The sequence below is a fragment of the Rosa chinensis genome, chromosome 4 (assembly GCF_002994745.2).
Source record: "Rosa chinensis cultivar Old Blush chromosome 4, RchiOBHm-V2, whole genome shotgun sequence".
Lineage (NCBI taxonomy): Eukaryota > Viridiplantae > Streptophyta > Magnoliopsida > Rosales > Rosaceae > Rosa > Rosa chinensis.
This window is the reverse complement of record NC_037091.1, coordinates 26,524,396-26,544,181: the sequence shown is the minus strand read 5'-3', so window position 1 is coordinate 26,544,181 and position 19,786 is coordinate 26,524,396. Positions and strand designations below refer to the sequence as shown.

Here is a 19,786-nt window from a genome sequence, read left to right as displayed (position 1 = left end):
AGGATTTCTGGGTTTTTGTTCATTGAATCGATTTCGGCCATTTTTAATTGTTATTTGGGAATGTTGTAGTTGAGAAGTTGATCAGTGTGTTGAGAAGGTGCTACTGCCAAATTTTGGTGGCCATCGGAGATGGTGGCGGCGGCGCCGCCACTGTGGGCGGCGGTAGCGGCGGCGGCTAGGGTAGTTTATAAATTTCAATTTTTAGCTAGTTAAATTCTATAATTATCATTGAGCTTATATATGAAGTTTGGTGAATTTTGGAGGAGTTTGGAATTGTTTGTGAATTTTCGAAGTTTGGAGTTTTGTGGTGGAATTATGGGAAATCCGGCCGTCGGATTTCCCTCGTTTTCATTATGGAATATGTAAATTGAGGAATTAGAATTGTGGAAGAGATTTGGGTTGAATTTGAGAAGTATTGGAGATAGGGATTTTCGGATTTCGTTTAAGTTCGTAATTATTTTATCGGATTGCCGTTTACGGAAATATAATTGTGTACAGGGCAATGTCGCGAGCTACGGTTAGATGAAGGAACTCGTTTGCGTGGTTGCCAATAGTACTGTGAGTGGACATTTGTTTTTAAATTAATTCCGCATGCAGTATTATTATTATTTTCTTCCAATTGAGATTTAATTATGTTTTGAATATTTGAGATTTAGTTTATCGAGATTTATTTATGGATTACGAGATTAGTATTGAAATTCCTTCCCGAGGGCTTTTAGTATATTTTTGAGATAGTCAATCATGAGTTATTGAATTGAGGAATGATTTTCGGGAAGTGACTGATTCAGAAAATATTATGAGAATTTTGGATTTCGAATATCGGTTTTTATGAGGATTCACGAGTACGAATGTTTCATCGAATATTTGAGCATGATTGATTTATCGAGATTTATTGAGCTTTGAGCTCCGTACTTATCAGCTTTGAAGTTAGATTGAGTTTTCTTCCGAAAGCATTTATTTATTTACAGAGTATTTGATTTTATGCTTTCGAGGATTTATTGAGATATTGAGGTTTGATTTAGTGAGTTAATCCTGAGTTATGCTTTCGGTGAATTATTATTGATTTATTGAAGTAATACCGAGTTTCTTTCCGAAAGCAAGTAATTGAAAGAGGTTATTTTCAGTTTCTTGAGGAGGCTATTCAGTTTATTAAGGAGGCCAGTTTTGGCGCATGCGTATCTTACCTAGTTGGCAGTCCCTTCTAGGTAATGGTCTGGTTGGCAGTCCCTTCCAGACTACAGCTCGGTTAGCAGTCCCATCCGATGCGCCACCTGGTTGGCAGTTCCTTCCAGATGACATGAGGTAGTTGGTCGGCAGTCCTGTCTACTACCTGTGGTTAGTCGGCAGTCCCGTCTACTACATGTGGCTAGTTGGCAGTCCCATCTATCCACCGCCTCCTATTCCGGTTGGCAGTCCCTTCCGATGCGTCATCTGGGTGGCAGTCCCTCCTAGATGGCATGAGATGACTAGACAGCAGTCCTTTCTAGTCATCGAACGAGCCTCATGAAAAGGATGTTTTTATAAGGATTGAGGATGAGATTTTAAGAGATTTCAAGATGTTCTTGTTACGTGATTGAGATTTCAGTAAAGAGGATGATTAAGAGTGTTTTCAAGATTGTTACTGCATGCGAGATTTTAGAGAATAACTTGGGAAAGCATTAAGTTTTACTTATTCATTTGAATTACTTATTTTTCGTCCACTCACTCTAACGGATTTTAAATGTTTTCCCCTGGGCCCTTCGGTTTTAAATGCCCAGTTTGCAGGCCAGTTTAGCTTGAGGTCGAGCGTACTTGGGGTTGAGGCATAGCTGTCATAGCTTCCGCATTATAAAAGCATCGGTCATTTATCTTGCTTTCTATTCTCTTGTTCGCCTGTATATTAGATTGCTCTGATAACCTATGAGATTAATATTCTCAAGTTTTAGGAATTTTGGTGATATGAGAGATGTTGTGATATAGGGAGCAGGGTGGCTCTAGGAGAATAAGGATGGATGATTTAGAAGTGTAATTGTTTTTCTACAGGTTTTGGGTTGTCCATTTTTTGGGGAAGTTCTGTCAAATTTTTGGTAGAATTTCTTCTAAGGTGGGCCCCGCAGGGCCTCTTCGGATTTCAGGGTGAAACTCGGGGCGGGTCCTGTCACCAGTCGCATCTAGCAACCAAACTCTCCAACACGTGACCCTAAAGTGCACTATCTTACCAGTGTTACCATCTCACGAGCCTCTCATAAGTCAGAGACGCACTAGATCAGAATCCGATCAAGGTATCAGCCCCTGGCGCGAAGGAGCTTATTCGTCCCCACGCTCACCTCCCATCCCGGTAGGGAAGCAGATTAACATGGAGGTCCGGAAGACTCATCTGACGATGACATCGGGCCGACGTGTATGTCACATCCAATTTTTTTTTTAGATGTGACTTATATTCCAAAATTGAAATACAAATAATTGGAAAAAAACCATACTAGACAAGTTTCTGAAATTGAAACACAACCTTTATTACAAGAGAGGTTTACACCAACAGTTACAACAAAAGGACAACTATATTCCAAGTTCTTGTCTAGGAACCCAAGTATGATTAGCAATAACACACATGTATATTACATTATTAAAAAAAAAAACACCCTTGTAGTAAAATAACTTCAAACTCATTTATTTGTCACCTGCAAAAATGATAAAAGGGGTGAGCATACATTGCTCAGTAGGAGAAATAAACCTCTTTGAAAATCATAGTTAGAATAGTAATAATGAATGGATGCAACTACTATCTACTCCCGATAATCCATATTGCAAAATAAACCGAGCCTACATGTCCCATACCATGTATTTTACCATGAAGGTGACTCAGAGTATTCAACAATGTGAACTAACCCCCATCCAAAGTCAATCCCCCTAACCCTCTTTTGCTAGTCATCTTGTCCATTCCCCTTTCGCCAGTCCCGAATTACCCTTGCAATATCCTATACTAAGTGCATATTAACAAGTGGGCATACCTGGGATCTGGTACCTGCTGAGGTTATAGACTCAACTACGCAAAAGATAAACCAACATACTTATTCCAATAGCATATTCACATTATCATCACCACCCTTATACTTCATGTCTTATTGATGCACAAATACTTTGAATATGTATGTGTATTCACTATTCAGCCATACCAAACAAACAGAAACAGAGGACATAAATGCATATTATCATGTACACAACCATCCAATACAATCATGTAAACAACCATCCAATGCAAACATAGAGGCTCCCCAAGTTTTTCCCCTACCTCGATTGATTTTCACGTTAAGTATCCGGATGAAAACAAGTTTCTATTGCAAGAATAGAATTTATTAGTTCCACAAACAAAGAATTAAAGTAAAACTCAGCTAACATACTATGAAAATCTTAGCAGTGAGTTATTTTGACCAAAACAGGTTTTTACTTGACAAACTGAAATACTGCAGTTTTCTGATCCAGTCACCTTAATGTTAAAAACTGTACAAATATGTTTAAAATCTGCTTTCATGGTCTTCTAACAATTTGTAGCTGACATCCTAAAGAAACTCTCGGAATTTGAATCACCTGAAAAAAAATTTCCTAGAATTAGTTATGAATTTTTAAAGTTCAGCTACAGTCCCACGTTTTTCTGCAGCAACTGCTACTGTGTGCTAACCTCTTCCGTTTTAATGTACTTTCTACAACTCCAATTTGTGTAAAACTTTCAATACAGAAAATAGACTTTCTAAAGTGTTAAATAAAAGAAATAACACTTTCAACAAGGCTTTAAAGGATGAGTGAAGTTTTTCTAAATTCAACTTGAAAACTGCTTATGTTTCCTACTTGGTTCTTGACTCTTCTCCAGTCAGATTCTATTAATCTATGTCTTCCAAAAACTCTAATGACTAAAGGAAACAACAAACCAGATACAAAGTGATTTCAAATTCAAATTTGGATTAATTCAAAGACCAAATATAGAAACTATTTTCCAGAAAACTAGTGAAATCAAAATAGAAGATGAGAAAATAATTAGTTTTGTTCTAGTAACAACAACTTTATTCCTAACTGAGCTTTATCTCTATTGCAACTTCTTCTATCAATCCAGGTCTTAATAATAGCCTATGGATATTTAAAGCACAAACATAACCCTATTTCCAAATTGCATTAACCATCAGAACCAACAAAGAGCTTATCAAATTAGAAAAAGAATCACACCTGAGTTTTTACTCCTCCACTTCTAAGATACCAAATCTTTTTCTCTCTCTCCCTTGTTTATCTATGTATCTAGCAACTCAAGGAACTGTATGGAAAGCATAGATGGTTTAGCCTATTTATAGTGTCTGGAAAGGAGGGGTAAACGAAGAAAGCAAGATTGGTCTAACAGAAAGAAAATTGGATATTCTAATTGAAATCTTACCCATATAGATACTAGACTTGCCACCTCCAGATTTCTAGAGTTCCAGCTCTTGATTCTAGAGTTGAAGCTCTAGCTTCATAACTTTGGGGAATCACCAATCTGAAACTTGATTTCCAAGGCTGTTGACACCTCCTACTTACCCATGGCGGCGGCTATGTCCTTTGTACTTTCCTAAGGCGGTGGCTTGGTGTATCAGATGGAGAAGAATGTGGGGGTGAGGAAGACGATGAAGAGAAGGGACAAAACTTTGAGTTTAGGCGTTGTTGATCTAGTTTTGGTCGTGGAAATCATTCTGTAGGCTGTTAAGTTACTTTGTGTGTGAGTTTTGGGCCAAAAACTTTGGGCTACTCTAATTATTTAAACCTAAAAGAAAACAAGTAAATTATTTCTAAATAATAATAATATTTAAACAAATAATTTAGCACAATAAATAAAATTAAACTTTTTTTTTTTTTATAGAAAATGTTAAAAATTTTAGGTCATCACATTGTAGCCAAACGGAGCAGAAAAAACGATGGCGGCTGTTCCTTGAGAGAGAAAGTCGAGGTGCTCTTTCTAGTGAAGATGGATAAATTTACTTTTTCTTAGGAAAACCTGTTCTAAGCCTTGAAATAAAAATAAACTAGCCTTTAACATGCCACAACTTCATCTAACGGCCTCCTGTCTAGTGGTTTCTAAAACGGGCGGAATCACGTACTACTGCTTGTTTTTAAAACAAATAAAGAAAGGTTTCATTTGAAGTAGAAATTCTAAACTTTTAACTTACAAGATAATAATATAATCTGAAACGAAATAAAGATTAACTAATAAATAATAACTTGACAAAGTGGATGAGCAATCTGAATTTATTCATTCAAAACATATTTACAGGCTAAGAATTCATAACCTCATTCTTATATAAACAGCTAAAAGTTGTTTAGCTATCTATGATTATAAACACAAGTACTTACTTGAAATAAAAGCACACCTCTCCACTTGAACTCTATAGGAAAGAAGGCACACCACAAACACACTACTCGCAAAAGTTAACGACTCTCAAGAATCTCATTAGAGATTTTGCATCTGGAATATAGTCCGGAAACTGATAGATTTTCTTGACTATATGTTCTTGAAGAAAAATCTCTTCATCTTTAACATGAATGCCAAGAAAATCAATTTCTTCTTTAATTAGATGGATCTTCTTTTGTCCAAGGATGATCCTTTTTTGGACAATGAGTTTGCACACCTGTTCGTGCTTCATGTGTTCATTCATAGTTTTAGAGAAAACAAGAATGTCATCTATATAAACTATGCAGAAGTTTGAGCATGGTTTAAACATATTATCCATTTTGATTTGGAGAATAGACGGAGCCTACTTGAGTCCGAATGGCATGACTAGCCATTCATAATGCCCTTGAGGAGTTCCAAAAACGGTTAAAGCAATGGAGTCAGGATGCATTCTGACTTGCCAGAATCCTGATTGCATCAAATTGAGAGAATTTTTTTGCTCCTCTGAGCCTGTTGATGAGCACTCTTACCTGGCCTTTTGATAACCGTCTGTAATCTATTATCATTCTGGCTTTTCCTCTTAGTTTCTCGGCATGATTTCGTACCAAAAATGCTGGAGCATGATGTGGGCTATTGGAAGGCCGAATGAGCTTCTTTTCAAGGAGCTCTTGGATTTGATTTCCCATTTCATTTCTATCTTCTTCTCTGTAATGAGGAATAGCTTTTACATGGCAATATCATTTTCATCATGCATTTTCAGCTGGCAATATATTGGGTCTTTCTCTCAATACAACTAAGGGTCTTCGCTGATTACAAGTTTCAGAAGATTTTCTATTTCCGCGAGAGTTGGTATTGTCACGCCCCGAATTTTGAATAACAATTTCAAATCCGAAATATGAATAAAAACTAATGCAAATAACGTCCTGAATTTTTTTCTTAACCAACGTCTCACAAAACATAAAACAAATCTCGTAGCAAATTATCTCTCGAGTCAATTATTACAATACCACCATAAATAAAAAGTTACGCTCAAAAGAGTCTATAAAACACACCAAAATAGAGCAAGTGCTAACATCAACCCCGCTGCCCTACTCAGCTCACTCTCCACCCTGATTATCCTGACCTGTAGGATTATCCGCTACACCGTTTGAATAATGTACTGGGATTGCGACAACACCAAACCCGGTAAGCTTTCTGAAAGCTCGTGTGAGTAAATAAGAAATGAACAATTGATTTATTAAATCACAATTCTTTTAATTCAAGTAAAACAATCCAACAATCTGAACACACACAACAACCACAACAATTTAATCAACAACCCAACTCACGTGGCACAAAGTACTCACAATGCAATAACCTAGTTACCACCATGACCGTACTCCCACAACAGACTAGAGCTCTATCTGAATCGTTACTTGTCACCTTGGCCCAGGTGTAAGCATCCGATATACTTCGGTTACTACTATAACCGTCGAACTTTGGGCATTTCTCCCGTAGAACAAAAACACTTCGTTTATCACAATGATGACCGTCGAACTTTGGACATTTCTGCCCTCAGAACAAAACACTCTGGTTATTATAACCATCGAACTTTGGACATTTCAGTCCGCAGAACAAAATATAAACAGAATCCCACCAGATTCACAATATCACGTCTCCACCCAAATCATGCTCACAACAATACCAATTATCATAATATTCATGGCAAATAAATCTTTCATTCAAGTATATAAACGAAATCATCAAAAAACCACATATTTCAATGTCACACCATTCCGTATAAAATCACGCAAATATATATATATATATATATAGACACACATGTAATCATCCACTTAGGAATGACCACTAATACCGACTATAGTTCACACATAGTAAAACCAAGAAATTCATTTTCTTATATACTTTAAATCTCATTTTCTCACACATAACAATTAATTGTGCAATAAGGAAATTCGGTTTGTAAATGAACCATGTGAGATTTACTCACCTCCAATCCCCTGCGTCTTCTCAACAGCTTAAAATACAGTTCACAATCGTCCACCGACTCAAAGCGTCAATCACCTAACTAAATACGATAATTAACTTAGTGTACAATTCAAAAATGCACTTATCTGAAGATCCAACGGTCGGATCTTCACCGGTGACTACACAAAGTCATCGGGACAGTCCTAAGATCATTATATCAAAACTACAAGTCGATTGGACGATCCGATCTTCACAGATCACAAATCAAATGATTGAAATCGATCAAAATTGTAAAATTCATAACTTAATCATACGATCTCCAAAATTTACATGCTATATAACGAAATGATCGTATCGACATGTAGAACATAAAAATGGGCAGAAATTGCCCTTGGGGTGACCGGAAGTGGCCGGAAATTGCGGCCAGAGTTAGAGGCAGAGTCGCCGCCGACCACCGTGAACGGCGTCGGGGCCTGGCTGTTCCTCCTCGTTTCATCGATTTGAACAACTTTCGTAACTGGCATGAAGTCTGAAAACGAAAGGAAGTGGTCGAAAATTACCTAGAACAGTCAGGTTTGGTCGGAAATTTTTCAGAAACCGGCGAGCTCCAGTTCAACGTAAAAAAATTCAATCACTCGCCTCAATCCCTTCTGGATACTTGTTCAAAAAATCAAGGTGAGTTCACCAAGCTAAGAATCATAAGGAATAGTGGTCTGTAACTCGAGATATCCAGATCGAAAGGTTATTTTTCGATCTAGAAGGGTTGAGCTCCAATGAACATGAAATCGATCTACCCAGGTCCGGTCTTTCTTGGTGCTTGTTCACGAAGTTAAGGCGAGTCTAACGAGCCAAAAATCAAGAGAATTGGTGGCCTGTAGCTCGAGATATCGAGATCGACTCGAAATCGGTTCAAAACAGAGCCGACTCCACCACAGCCGCTTCAGGCCATGTTGCGGCGCAAGGCTGCCACTGGCAGCTGTGCAAGGTCGAGGCGAAGCTAATGAAGGTGGTCCAACGTCTTGAGGTGGCCTGAGGAGGAAGAGATCGGCTGGTGAAGAATTGCTCTGTTTTGAGCTCGTTTCGGCCGAGAGAGAGAGAGAGAGAGAGAGAGAGAGAGAGAGAGAGAGAGAGAGAGAGAACGAAGGAGAAGAGGAAGAAAACGGATGACAGAAATGGAGACCCTAAATGGGGAAAGTTTCCAAAAATATATATAATAAACATGGAAATTCTTCTAAATGCGATAACTAATTCATACAAATTCTGATCCTTGTGTTCCGCATAAACATAGACTCGTATCGACGAGCTCTACAACTTTCATGAAGGAAGTTTTCCCAAATTCCATACGTATCAAAAGTCGATTTGTCGTAACCCTAAATAATGTTCGGTTTTGAAAATAAAATCGTTCGAACTAATTCCACAACTTCTCCAAGCTTCGTACTCGCTCCCACTACTGCGAAATCATTTCTAAAAATCCATGGAATTTAATTTGGATTTTTCGGTGTATTACATGTATCTTCTTCTGTTCAATTTTATTTGCATAAACTTTCAAGTTATCTCTATAATGAAGATTACGTACTTAACCATCTAAACTTTCCACTTTGGATTCTATCTTAGATTCTGCCTCAGAGCTTGTTGTGTCATTCATTCTAATCTCATTGTGATCTTTTAACTATAAGATTGGCAGAAAAATTGGCTTACAATCACTACTCTTCGCTGACGATCTCTGATATTGTTGAGTAAAGCCCTTACCAGTGATGCTTACTGCATTAGTAAGTCTTGGTTCCCAGTAATTTTTTTTTTGTTTTTCTGAAAACCACTCATTTGTTCGTTTTGCGTTACTATTTGCTGAAGATGGAAATCATTTCCTATCAACAAATCAGCGTCCTAGATTTTATATTGCCAAATTGTTTTCATGATGAAGTTTACTCCTCCTATCGAGATCATGACATTTTTAGTCCTTGTAGTCATGGATATCTCTTATGCTTCTAGAGCAACTCCAGTGGCTAACTTTTAAGACCTTTCCCAACATTCTTCAGGAATGGCATATCTTCTTACTAGGCTGTATCCAGAACCACTATCAACATACGCATTTAAGTGATATTTGTTGTGGTTGGGGAACTTTAGTCTGACTGTTATATAATTACTATACTTGCTTGTCCGGAGTTGCCCTGCTTGTTTCATGTTTGCCGGATCATCTAGTGATTCTGTAAAAGAATTAGTATCCTTTATAGTCTCATCATTAGAGTCCTATTCTATTATAGGATTCACTACTACATGCTAGTTGATACACATCGGTTAAACACTAATGTCTTTTTCATTGAGCAGCCGATGTCTCGTTAAGTGATGTCTATTATAGCAGTTTTAGACAACAGTGGAAAACTGATGTCCATAAAATACACAGACATCAAAATTTCTAGAGTAACCGATGTTGCACATATGCCAAAAGGCTTTACAATAAAAAAACTTCGATGTCTAAACCAAAACTTCTTATGTCTCATGTGGTATCAACATCAATAAGTAGAGTTTTAATTTCTAGTTAATTCATTTATAGTTATATTTACTATGCAATAGTAATAGTAGCATAATTAATTCTATCTATACTATTTGAGGGTTATTGGCACTATAGCTTAGGAACAGTGTCGGCTCTGCTCAAGCCCTGTAGTGAGGTGGAAAGACGGTCGTGCCCTCCATTGGCTTGCATGCAACAATGGCTTCATGGCTTGCGCAGATAGATAGAGTGACAGATGGTTTCGTTTCCATAGAGTGATAGAGCAGAGAGAGAGAGAGAGGGGTTGAGAGGAGGCGACATACAAGAGAGAGAGGCTCGGGTATGTTTTGGAAAAGATGGTGGAAGAATCAATTGACGACGGTCGTTAAAAATTCCATACCTGCCTCCGATCAAGACTTGCATGTTGCATGATCAGCGTCCATCATAGTCGGTCCTCGGCTCTGTCGTGGTTTTTGCTTGCTGGATTCTCAGATAAGGGTCAGTCTCTGTGCAATACCTCAAAAATTCGTTATTAATTTCTGACAATTTACCAAAAATTATTAAGTTGATTGTTAGGACGATTTCATGGTTCGTGGATGGAGTGGAAGTGTTTCAGACAAATAATTACTTGAAATGTTTTATTTTCAAGGGGTCAAGGAGTTGAATTTTTATTCATTGAGTTTGGCCGAAAACTTTCCTTCATGAAAGTCATATAGCGCGTCGATACGAGTTCGTGGACATGCGATACAGGTAAAATGGAGATCGTGTGAGAAATTTATCATCAATGGAAGAACTTTCCATTTTTAGAAATTTTGGTATAAATAGGGGTTTTCCGGAAAAATATCATAAATTCTAAAATTTCCAAATTTGGAAACCTTTCTTCCCCTCTTTTCTCTCTCGGCTGAAACCCTCACCATTCCAGAAACCCAATTGACCCTACCTGAAATTTTCGGCATTTTCCCGCAAAGGCACCAGCCTAGAACTGCTTGTTGTGGTGTCGTCGTCATCCCTAGTAGCATCTCTTGCACTGACTCGGGCCACAAGTGGCGGATCAAAGGCCGACGGTGCGTAGCGGCGGTCTGATGGTGGCCCTGCCAATTCCGGCAATGAAAGGGGTTGAAATTACCCACGTTTTGAAGCTCTCCTCCTTCTTATCATAGCCATACAAGCCTTGAAGCTCAATTCGAAGTGTGGTGGCCGGAATCACGATTTGAAGTTCAACGGTGGAGATTTTTGAGCTTGATCTAGTTTGAACTAGGCCGAATTGGACTTAGTCTCAGGTATGAAATTTGCTTCCCATGACGTGTTCTACATGTTGGTAGGAGCTTATCCTCCAGTTTCTGGTGTCGGTCCGGCGGCGCGTGGGCTCCACATGCAGCCTCTTGTGGCAACGCGTGGTGGTGCGTCCGACCTCTGTTGGGGCAGTTTCTTACTTCATTATTATCTACTCGTCGATATGAGCATTTTAATATATGATTTGTAACATTTGGAAATCGTTTGATTATGTTAGGGTTTTCCGTAATTTCAAATTGTTCGGTTTTCGATCCGTGAGGATCCGACCGTTGGAACGACTTGTCGTTTGGACATATCGATCGTAGAAGTATTCTGAAGACTTTGGGTAGTCTCAAATGAGGTTCCACCTCGATTTTTCAAATGGGGGATTCAAACTTTAATCGCTTGTGTTTCGAACTTAGATGCTGTCATACCACAAGTGGTATTAAGATGTGCCCTTGATGTGATTAGGTACGTAGAAAGTGTGTTGAGCAGATTTGATGCGATTAGTGCTTATCTCAGTTTGTGTGAAGATGCAGTGGGGTTCAGAGGTGAGTAATCTCACAATGTTCATTTACGAATGATGTTACCTTATAGTTTTGGGGGTTATTTATTTAACTGCAAACTATAGTTAGTATTAGTGGCATTCCTGAGTAAATGACTTATATATATATATATATATATATATATATATGTATTGGTGGTTTTGTTGTGATGCAAACAATATTTTTCTGTGAGTTCATATTATTATTTTGAGGTATGACTTTTCGGGAAACAACATGTTGGGAAAATGATGTTTTCTATTGTTTTGAAAAGTATTGAGATTTGTGTAACATTTTGTGTCTTGTGCGACTTCTTTAAATGTTTTATTATGAGGGACAGAGAGGCCCGAGGATTCAAGGTCACAGGGTGACTTTAGGCAATAAATCAAGTGACAATGCCTTTGGCTGAGTTATAGTTACGATTCAGTTAGAGCTCTAGTCTGTCTGCTAGGATATCTCATGGGGTAACAGAGCGATGTTATTTTAAACTCATGACTACGTTTTTGAAAGGAATCAAAGTATCAGTTATCTTCCTTTACTATATTTTTGAAAGGAATCAAGGTCTGAGTTGCCTTCCCTTACTACATTTTTGAAAGGAAATCAGAGTGTGAGTTGTCTTCCTTATTACGTTTTCGAAAGAAATCGAAGTGTGAGTTGTCTTCCTTTACTACGTTTTTGAAAGAAATAAAAGTGTGAGTTGCTTCTCTCTATTACGTTTTGGAAGGAATCAAATGTGAATTGTTTTCCTTATTATTGAGTGAGTTGCTTTCGTGAGTTGCATTACCATGATTTTGGATAGCATGATTTGGTAAGTTGCTTTTGAGCATTAATATGATTTCAAACATTACTTGAAGTGGTTTTGTTTTGAACTATGATTGTGAAATTGAATGTTGAATTGAAATATGAGCATATAGATTTTGTCATGATTGGACTTGCTGATGCATGCTATTGAATGATGAGAAATTGATAGTTGATGCTGTGAAATATTCTTATTGATTGTTAGGTTGAGAGGACTTAAGAATGTGTTCTGTTTTAGGTTGTTGAGTTTACTCATACAAGCTTGCAAAAGCTTACTAGGTTTGTTGTTGCAACCCGGTGCACTATGCCATTATGTAGCGATTGAAGCCGTAGGTTAGGGTGAACGTGGTTGAAGCCGTAGAACTTCATTGCCGTTACAGTGGTAGGTTTATTACTAACTGTGTGCACACTTGATAGTCTTCCGCTGTGTAATGAGTGTAGTCAAGGTTCGAAAAATCGCTAGGCGCTAGTCGGGCAGTGAGCTGGGGAGGAGCGCCCAGGCGGCTAGGCGGGTGCCTAGGCAGCGCCTAGGCGGTTTTGTATTTTTTAATTTTTAAGTTAATTTTATGACATATAATTAATTAATTATATAAATAAAAATGTTTAAAGACCAACAATAAATTAATAACATGTAAAATTAGACAAAATTAGTCCCCTTCGTCTACTTAAACTGGACGTCTCATCTATAATTACACCTTAAATCCTAATTAGCCCAATGTAAATCAGAGCCACCCATCTTCCCTTCAACCCTACCAAGCCAAAAAAGCAAAAATTAACACTGCAACACACCGCCACAACCTTAAACATTCTCTCAGTCGAAAGCTCATACCTTTTCACTTTTTTAGTGCCCTCTGTTGATTTCAATCTCCAACGTCTTCACCTTAAGCAACCCAAGACCCCATATCACAAATAAAGCAAACACAATCCATATTCTTTCCCTCATCTTAAAGTTTCAATCTTTCAGTCCTCTCTTTGAAATTTCAAATACCCAGAAACCAAAATCAAAATCCAATTCGTGTTTCTTCATTTCTGTGCTACCCAATTCACCAAGTTCTGATCTGCTATTTTGGTGTTTCTGGAAATCGAGCTATGAAATCCCAACCTTCAAATGTGGTGGGTGTTTGAGCAAATTAGTGGTTTAGATTCACAAAACATCATCGCAAACCTCGCAGTTCTCGTCTCCTCCAAAGACATCCAGAACGACGATCCACCGCATCCCCCCGCCTCCTCCAAGAAAGCCTCTGCGATGAGAAAGTTCTTGAAAAAAAAAAAAAAAAGCAGATCCGCCTACTCCGCCCAGACTACTAGGCCGATTAATCTCCCGCCCAAGCTGACTAATCGGCTGCCCAAAACCCAGGCCGCCTACCTCACCGACTTGGCCTTACTCGCGGCCGAGTTTTAGAACACTGAGTGTAGTGTATGCATTTATTTATTGAATTGATGTTTTAGTTTAATTTGTAAACTCTGTGTAATATGATATGTGACTCTAAAGAACTAGTCTGTATTCACATTGTGGGTTCGGGACATCATTGGTTGCCTTTGTTAAAGGAAAATTTTCACAGCTATTAGTATTGATGTCCAAACCATAACGCCCGGAATATTTGTGTTTGATTTAATTGTATTATTATTTGTGATTGAAATTTGGGGCGTGATACTCCGTATGAAGCTGAAGTTTAAAATTTGTGTGCAAGACTGCCTATTTTTAACTGTAGATGACTCCATGATATTTTTGTAATGTTTCATGTGGGAGTTTGAAATTTGCCCCATTCAGCTTTGGTGGTTAGAATTTTTTCTAGGTTTATGTTTGTGTCATTCACCCTATTGACATTATCCCTTAAGACCCCACCTGCAACATAGAACCAAAAGAATCCCTGGATCTATCAACATCGAGTTTGATATTACCAGGAGAGGCCAGCTTTATCCAACTTAACATCTCATCCTATGGTTATTCTGATCGAATCTTACTTATGGCAATAGCATCCAACCATTCATTAGTATAATCTTGATATAAAAGTGTAAATTCTCACCAAAAACACTCTTAACATATGAACATAAACATGACAATCCATTGCATACTTGAAAGAGAGCTTCTATCGACAATCAGTTACATTAGCATTAATAAAGCTACAGTGGGCACTTTTAACAGTGATATGGAGCTTTGTTTAGATTTGTAGTTGACATTCAATGATGTCTTAGATGCTGAATAATTGTTGATCTTCAAGTTTGTTTTGGGTCTTGATTTCTCAAGTTGCTCAATATGTGTTTGCAGATAATCTAGCTAGGGTTAACGTTCTTCATGGCATTGATAAAGTCATGGCAGGTGGCACATTTGTTTTAACACTCAAAGATCAGAATAATCTAGCTGATGGTGTCATTAATGAATGTAAAGTAGATTGGCATTACTTTGTGTATAAACTAAACTAATATTTTTTTTTCCTAAGCTACAGTCAAAATCTTGAATATGCAGGATTATAGTAAATTCTGTTTTAAATGAATTGCAATGGTAAAATTTTACTGCTTGGTCTTATACCCTTGATTTATAATTCTGCAGTGGTATCAAATAAAATGAAGAAAGGCTCATACAGGATTGTGGAATCTGTTATTTATGTATACCTTCTTTGTTATGTTTTTTTTTTTTGACAAGGAATGGAAGCAATGTCATTGATGGTAATGGGACAGAAACGAGTCTTATAATTTTTGCAACTATAGGTGGAAGAAATGCCATCCAAAATAGGTAACTTTTTAATTTTTACTATTCCCATGTTTGATATGTCTGCCATGTCAGAAGAAATAGATATTGGTGATCGGTCTGCGTTTTATCACAAGATATTGATGATCAGTCTACAAGATTGTGGAATCTGTTATTTATTTGTGCTTCTTTGTTTTTTTTTCTTTTGATAGGAAATGGAAGCAACAGTCACCAGTAATAGAGATGATGTGTATGTTGCAGCAGTGCCTCTAAGAACCACAAAAGGAGGCCCAGCTCCTTTCCTCTACTGCTTACTCTCAATCTATGAGATTTAAAGCATTTCATGGTCATCATTAAACCCTCCTCATCACCACCACATTTTAAGGTACTCCTCCTTCCAATTCCCACCATTTCTATTAAGGTAGCCAATTCCAAAATTTACTTGGACTCTCTTAGTTAGTGGGTTCTTTGGTTTAGTTAGGCTATCTCCAGTAGGAGGGAGCTATATTGAGACCAGGGCTCTATAACTTAGCCCCTAGAAATATTATTCTTTATTCATGAACAAGTAAACCATCTCTAGTAAGGCATGGCTAAATTTTAGCCCTTTAGAGTATTTTATGATTTTACATTATGTTTTTCAATTTTTCTGATTTTATTTTGTTTTAATAATATTTTAATTTAGACTAAAATTAATTTTTAAGGTATATATTTGGATGAGTGATCTATGTGGTATTGTTGATAACATTTTCGGATGGATTTTTAAGTGCCACATGCCACTTCGGAAGCAAATCTGTAGATTCTCGATTAAATTTTATGCATACGTGGCGGTTCTATCTTCAGCTTCAAACCTCAATAAAAAGGGTGGTTTCAAATGCATATCTCACTATCTCCTCTATCTCCTCTATCTCATCTCTAATTGTTTGTTCAGTTTATAACTTTTCATTACATTTTGCAATGAATTCAAACTAGTTTTCTCAGTGAAATGACAGGCAACGTGAAGACGAGGAAGATGACAAAGAAGATGAAGAATTTGATGTTCAACTACGAATAAATACAACACAAGTTCTGGCGGAAGTAGCTAGCTGATTGGCCACTACTTTAACAACAATCTCAATGGGGTGGTTTTGTTCATGGCCACGCTACCCGTCCTCGATCACGTGAGGCAACTAATAAATTTTTTAAATGATTACTTCGTAGCTGACCCTGTGTACCATGCCAAAACTTTCAGACGACGTTACAAAATGATGTGTGAAGTGTTCGTTCGCATATTAGAGCATGTCCAGATGGCGGATCCATACTTTAGGCAATCACAAGATTGTGCTAAGTGTCCAAGCTTCTCGTATCGCCAGAAATTGACGTGCATACTCCGGATGCTAGCCACTGCATGCTCAGTTGATTCCTTAGATGTATCATTTTGTATGCTGGAATCAACTGCCATTGAGAATCTTAGTCGATTTTGTTATACCATTGTCACCATTTATCAAGAACACTGCCTTCAAGCTCCTACAACAGAGGATCTATATATGCTCCTATAAAGAGCTGAGTGACGAGAGTTTCCTGGAATGATAAGTTTGCTTGACTACATGCATTGGCGATGGAAGAATTGTCCATTGGGATGGCAGCTAGCTTTAGCGGCAAAACGAAAAAGCCAACCATTGTTGTCGAAGCTGTGGAAGGTCCCGACACCTGAATCTGGCATGCTTTCTTTAGAATCTCAGGAGTCTAAAATGACTTCATGACTGTTCTCAGACGCTCCCATTTGTTTAATACTGTCACAGTAGGTCAATCACCATAACTTAACTACTATGTCAACGAGTCTCTTTATGAGTTTAGGTACTACCTTGCTTATGGTATTCTAAGTGGGCTATGCTGGTGCAATCTATCAGACAACCTGAGAATCAATAGGAGGAGTATTTTTTCACAAAATAGGAGGCGTACCACAAGGATGTTGAAAGGGTATTTGGAATTCAACAAACACGATTTGCAATAGTTAGGCAACCTACAACAGGTTGGGATAAGGATTCATTATTGACAATCATGTTGGCTTGCATAATACTATAACCTGATTGTGGAGGACGAGCGAGATGACTACTGTAATGGTGAGTCCGATGATGATGAACCAAACCCAAATAGGTCAAGGAGAGCCCGAGCATGAATATATGATGGCCTAAACTCACCTCTTAATCCAAGAACCGGAAAAATTACAATGGCTGAATACATGTCTCGTTACCGAAGGGTACGCTCTCATATTAGAAATTGTAATCTACGAAAAGATCTTGTCAAACATGTTTGGTCAAGAAGAGGATGAGGAGGACAAGGCTATATGACAATTACATTGTCATCCTAATAATTTGACAATGTAATTGTCATGTCATAGTGCTCGTTCTTAATTTTTATTTTTATTTTTTTTATTTGTGACTTGTTTTTATTTGCTTTAACTTTTATTGTGTGGCTTGTTTGGTTTCAATTGTAATGAATAAAAGTTTACTTTAATTTCACCATTTATTTCATAAATAAAATATTACATAAACTTCATTAACATGATACAAAAATCAATAAATTAATATTTACATACACTTAAATGAAACTAATTTATATTCACTAAAATTCGTCTTCATTGAATGAGATTTGTGGATGATAGTCATTCGATGTTGAGTCGGTATTTAGAAACAACTCTCGCGCGCTTAGCTTTTCAAGTCCTTCCCTCTTTTTCCCATCAAAATAAGTCTCGCTCTTGGGAGTAAAATTAACAGTTTGCATCATTAAAATAACTTTTTCTCTATCTCTCTCTCATCGATCCTCCTTCATCTTCTACCTTATTGCTTTTGCCTATTCTGTCTTTGCATTATCTTCCGCCATGCGAGCTAATAACTTATCTTCAAAGACTTTCTTCTCCTTGATTTGCTTTCTTCCTATCGGCTTAGGAATCGGATCCCTAGATGAAGCTGGTGTTTAATTATTATCGATAGGATCATCATCATCTTCCAAGGACACCGAGAGGTTTCTTTGCACCAAGGGTAGACCAAAATGTTCTTGTGAGGGTTTGTCAAATGTCGGGGACCTTTGCACAAATTGTAGCAACTATGTAAATTGAATGATTTTCCGTTCATGTCTTCCCTAAATATATCCTAGGCGAGGTGTTGCTATAACAATATTTTCAACAACAATAAATAAGAATAATAATTCATGAAATGATATTGAAGTACAATACATAAAAAAAAAATGAAAGAATTCTCACTTGATCTATGTGATTTGCTGTCCACTATGAAGCTTCCTCTCGGAACGTGTAACTCAAGAATGCTACTTATTTATGTATGGAAAGAAAAATTTTTGTTATCGAGACTTACAACTTTCATCTGATCTTGCATTTGGAGGATTGCCATTGAAGCAGTGAATTAATTTTCGCTCTACTTGTTTTCTAATGCCATCTCCCTTTTGGCCATTGCCATTTGTAGAATTTTTGAAGACTTTTATATATTCAACACAAAGAGCTTAATCTTCTTTTTTTGTCCAATTCACACATTTGAGAGAGTGGACATGCTTCAAATAAGTAGAAGTGGTAAAAGAGAATGTAGAAATTGCGAGAAATTAGGAAGATAGAATGTATGTATAGTATAGGTAAAGTGGGAAAAAAATGACCGTTTTTTTTTCTTCTTGGTAATACAAATCTTAACATTAGGAATACATATAAAAAAATAAAAAAAAATTGAACAACGGCTACTAGTTGCATGCATGTTTTTATGCTCCTTGATTATGTACCGTTGGATTAAAACGGTCAAATCTTATGGGCCTTTGGATTTGTTTTCAAATGCATACAGTCTATGCATTGCATCATAAGAGCCAAAGGGCCACTAAGAGCAAGTCCATCCTTTCGGGTAACTGTCAAGGTCATTGGGTTGACCGGTCAAGAAATTGTTCATTGCCACTGGACATGACTTTCCACCCGTTCTGTTTCTTAACCAGTTAGTTACTGTTCATTAAAATTTTTTTTGTTTATTGTAAAATTGAAATATATTTGATGTAAATAGATGGTAATAATGGAGATTTATGGATAATTAATGTTAGAATTGTGATTGCTATAGCTTTTTGGAAAAGGAACGACGCTAGGAAGAGAACTCATCGCTTCGCCACGATATATAGGGTTTTTCAGGCTTTCGGGATCGTTTCAGGCTTCAAACCTACAATTATTTTCGGTGGACAATTTATGAGCCACCTACAGTTATCAACAATTTTTCTTGAAATGAGTAAAGCAACCACCAACAATTTTTTTGAAAAGCTTGAAACAATCTTTGAACGGACCAGATCATTTGCATTCTATTCAATCTAACGGTTATTATCGATGTAATCTTATCTAAGATTTTGGATCAAATTACGCAGAACTAGGAGTGAACACGTGTCCTTATCATCTGATCACATTTGATGTGAAAATTGTAAATAAATAGAGAAGAGGCAGCACTCCATTCACACACAATCTGACATTGGCAAATCTCCTCATTTTTCATATCTCTAGATCCAACACATTTCCTCTCATTCCCTCATTTCAATGAAGAGATTGTGGGCTAATTTTCGACAGTCTCGAGATGAAGATTATGAGAGATGTGTACAACTAATGCCCTTGTGATCGCTGCAGTTGCTGAAGCCGAATC

At 37.4% G+C, this 19,786-nt stretch overlaps 1 long non-coding RNA gene across 1 annotated transcript; it reads right to left on the bottom strand.

Moving 5' to 3' along the window:
• Window positions 1-2,471: 2,471 nt before the first annotated feature.
• LOC121053023 lies at window positions 2,472-4,684 on the bottom strand. The gene is made up of 2 exons (XR_005810532.1): window positions 4,397-4,684; window positions 2,472-2,657 (listed from the first exon to the last, which is right to left on the bottom strand). It is a non-coding gene; the product is annotated as an uncharacterized LOC121053023 (long non-coding RNA).
• Between the last annotated feature and the right edge of the window lie 15,102 nt (window positions 4,685-19,786).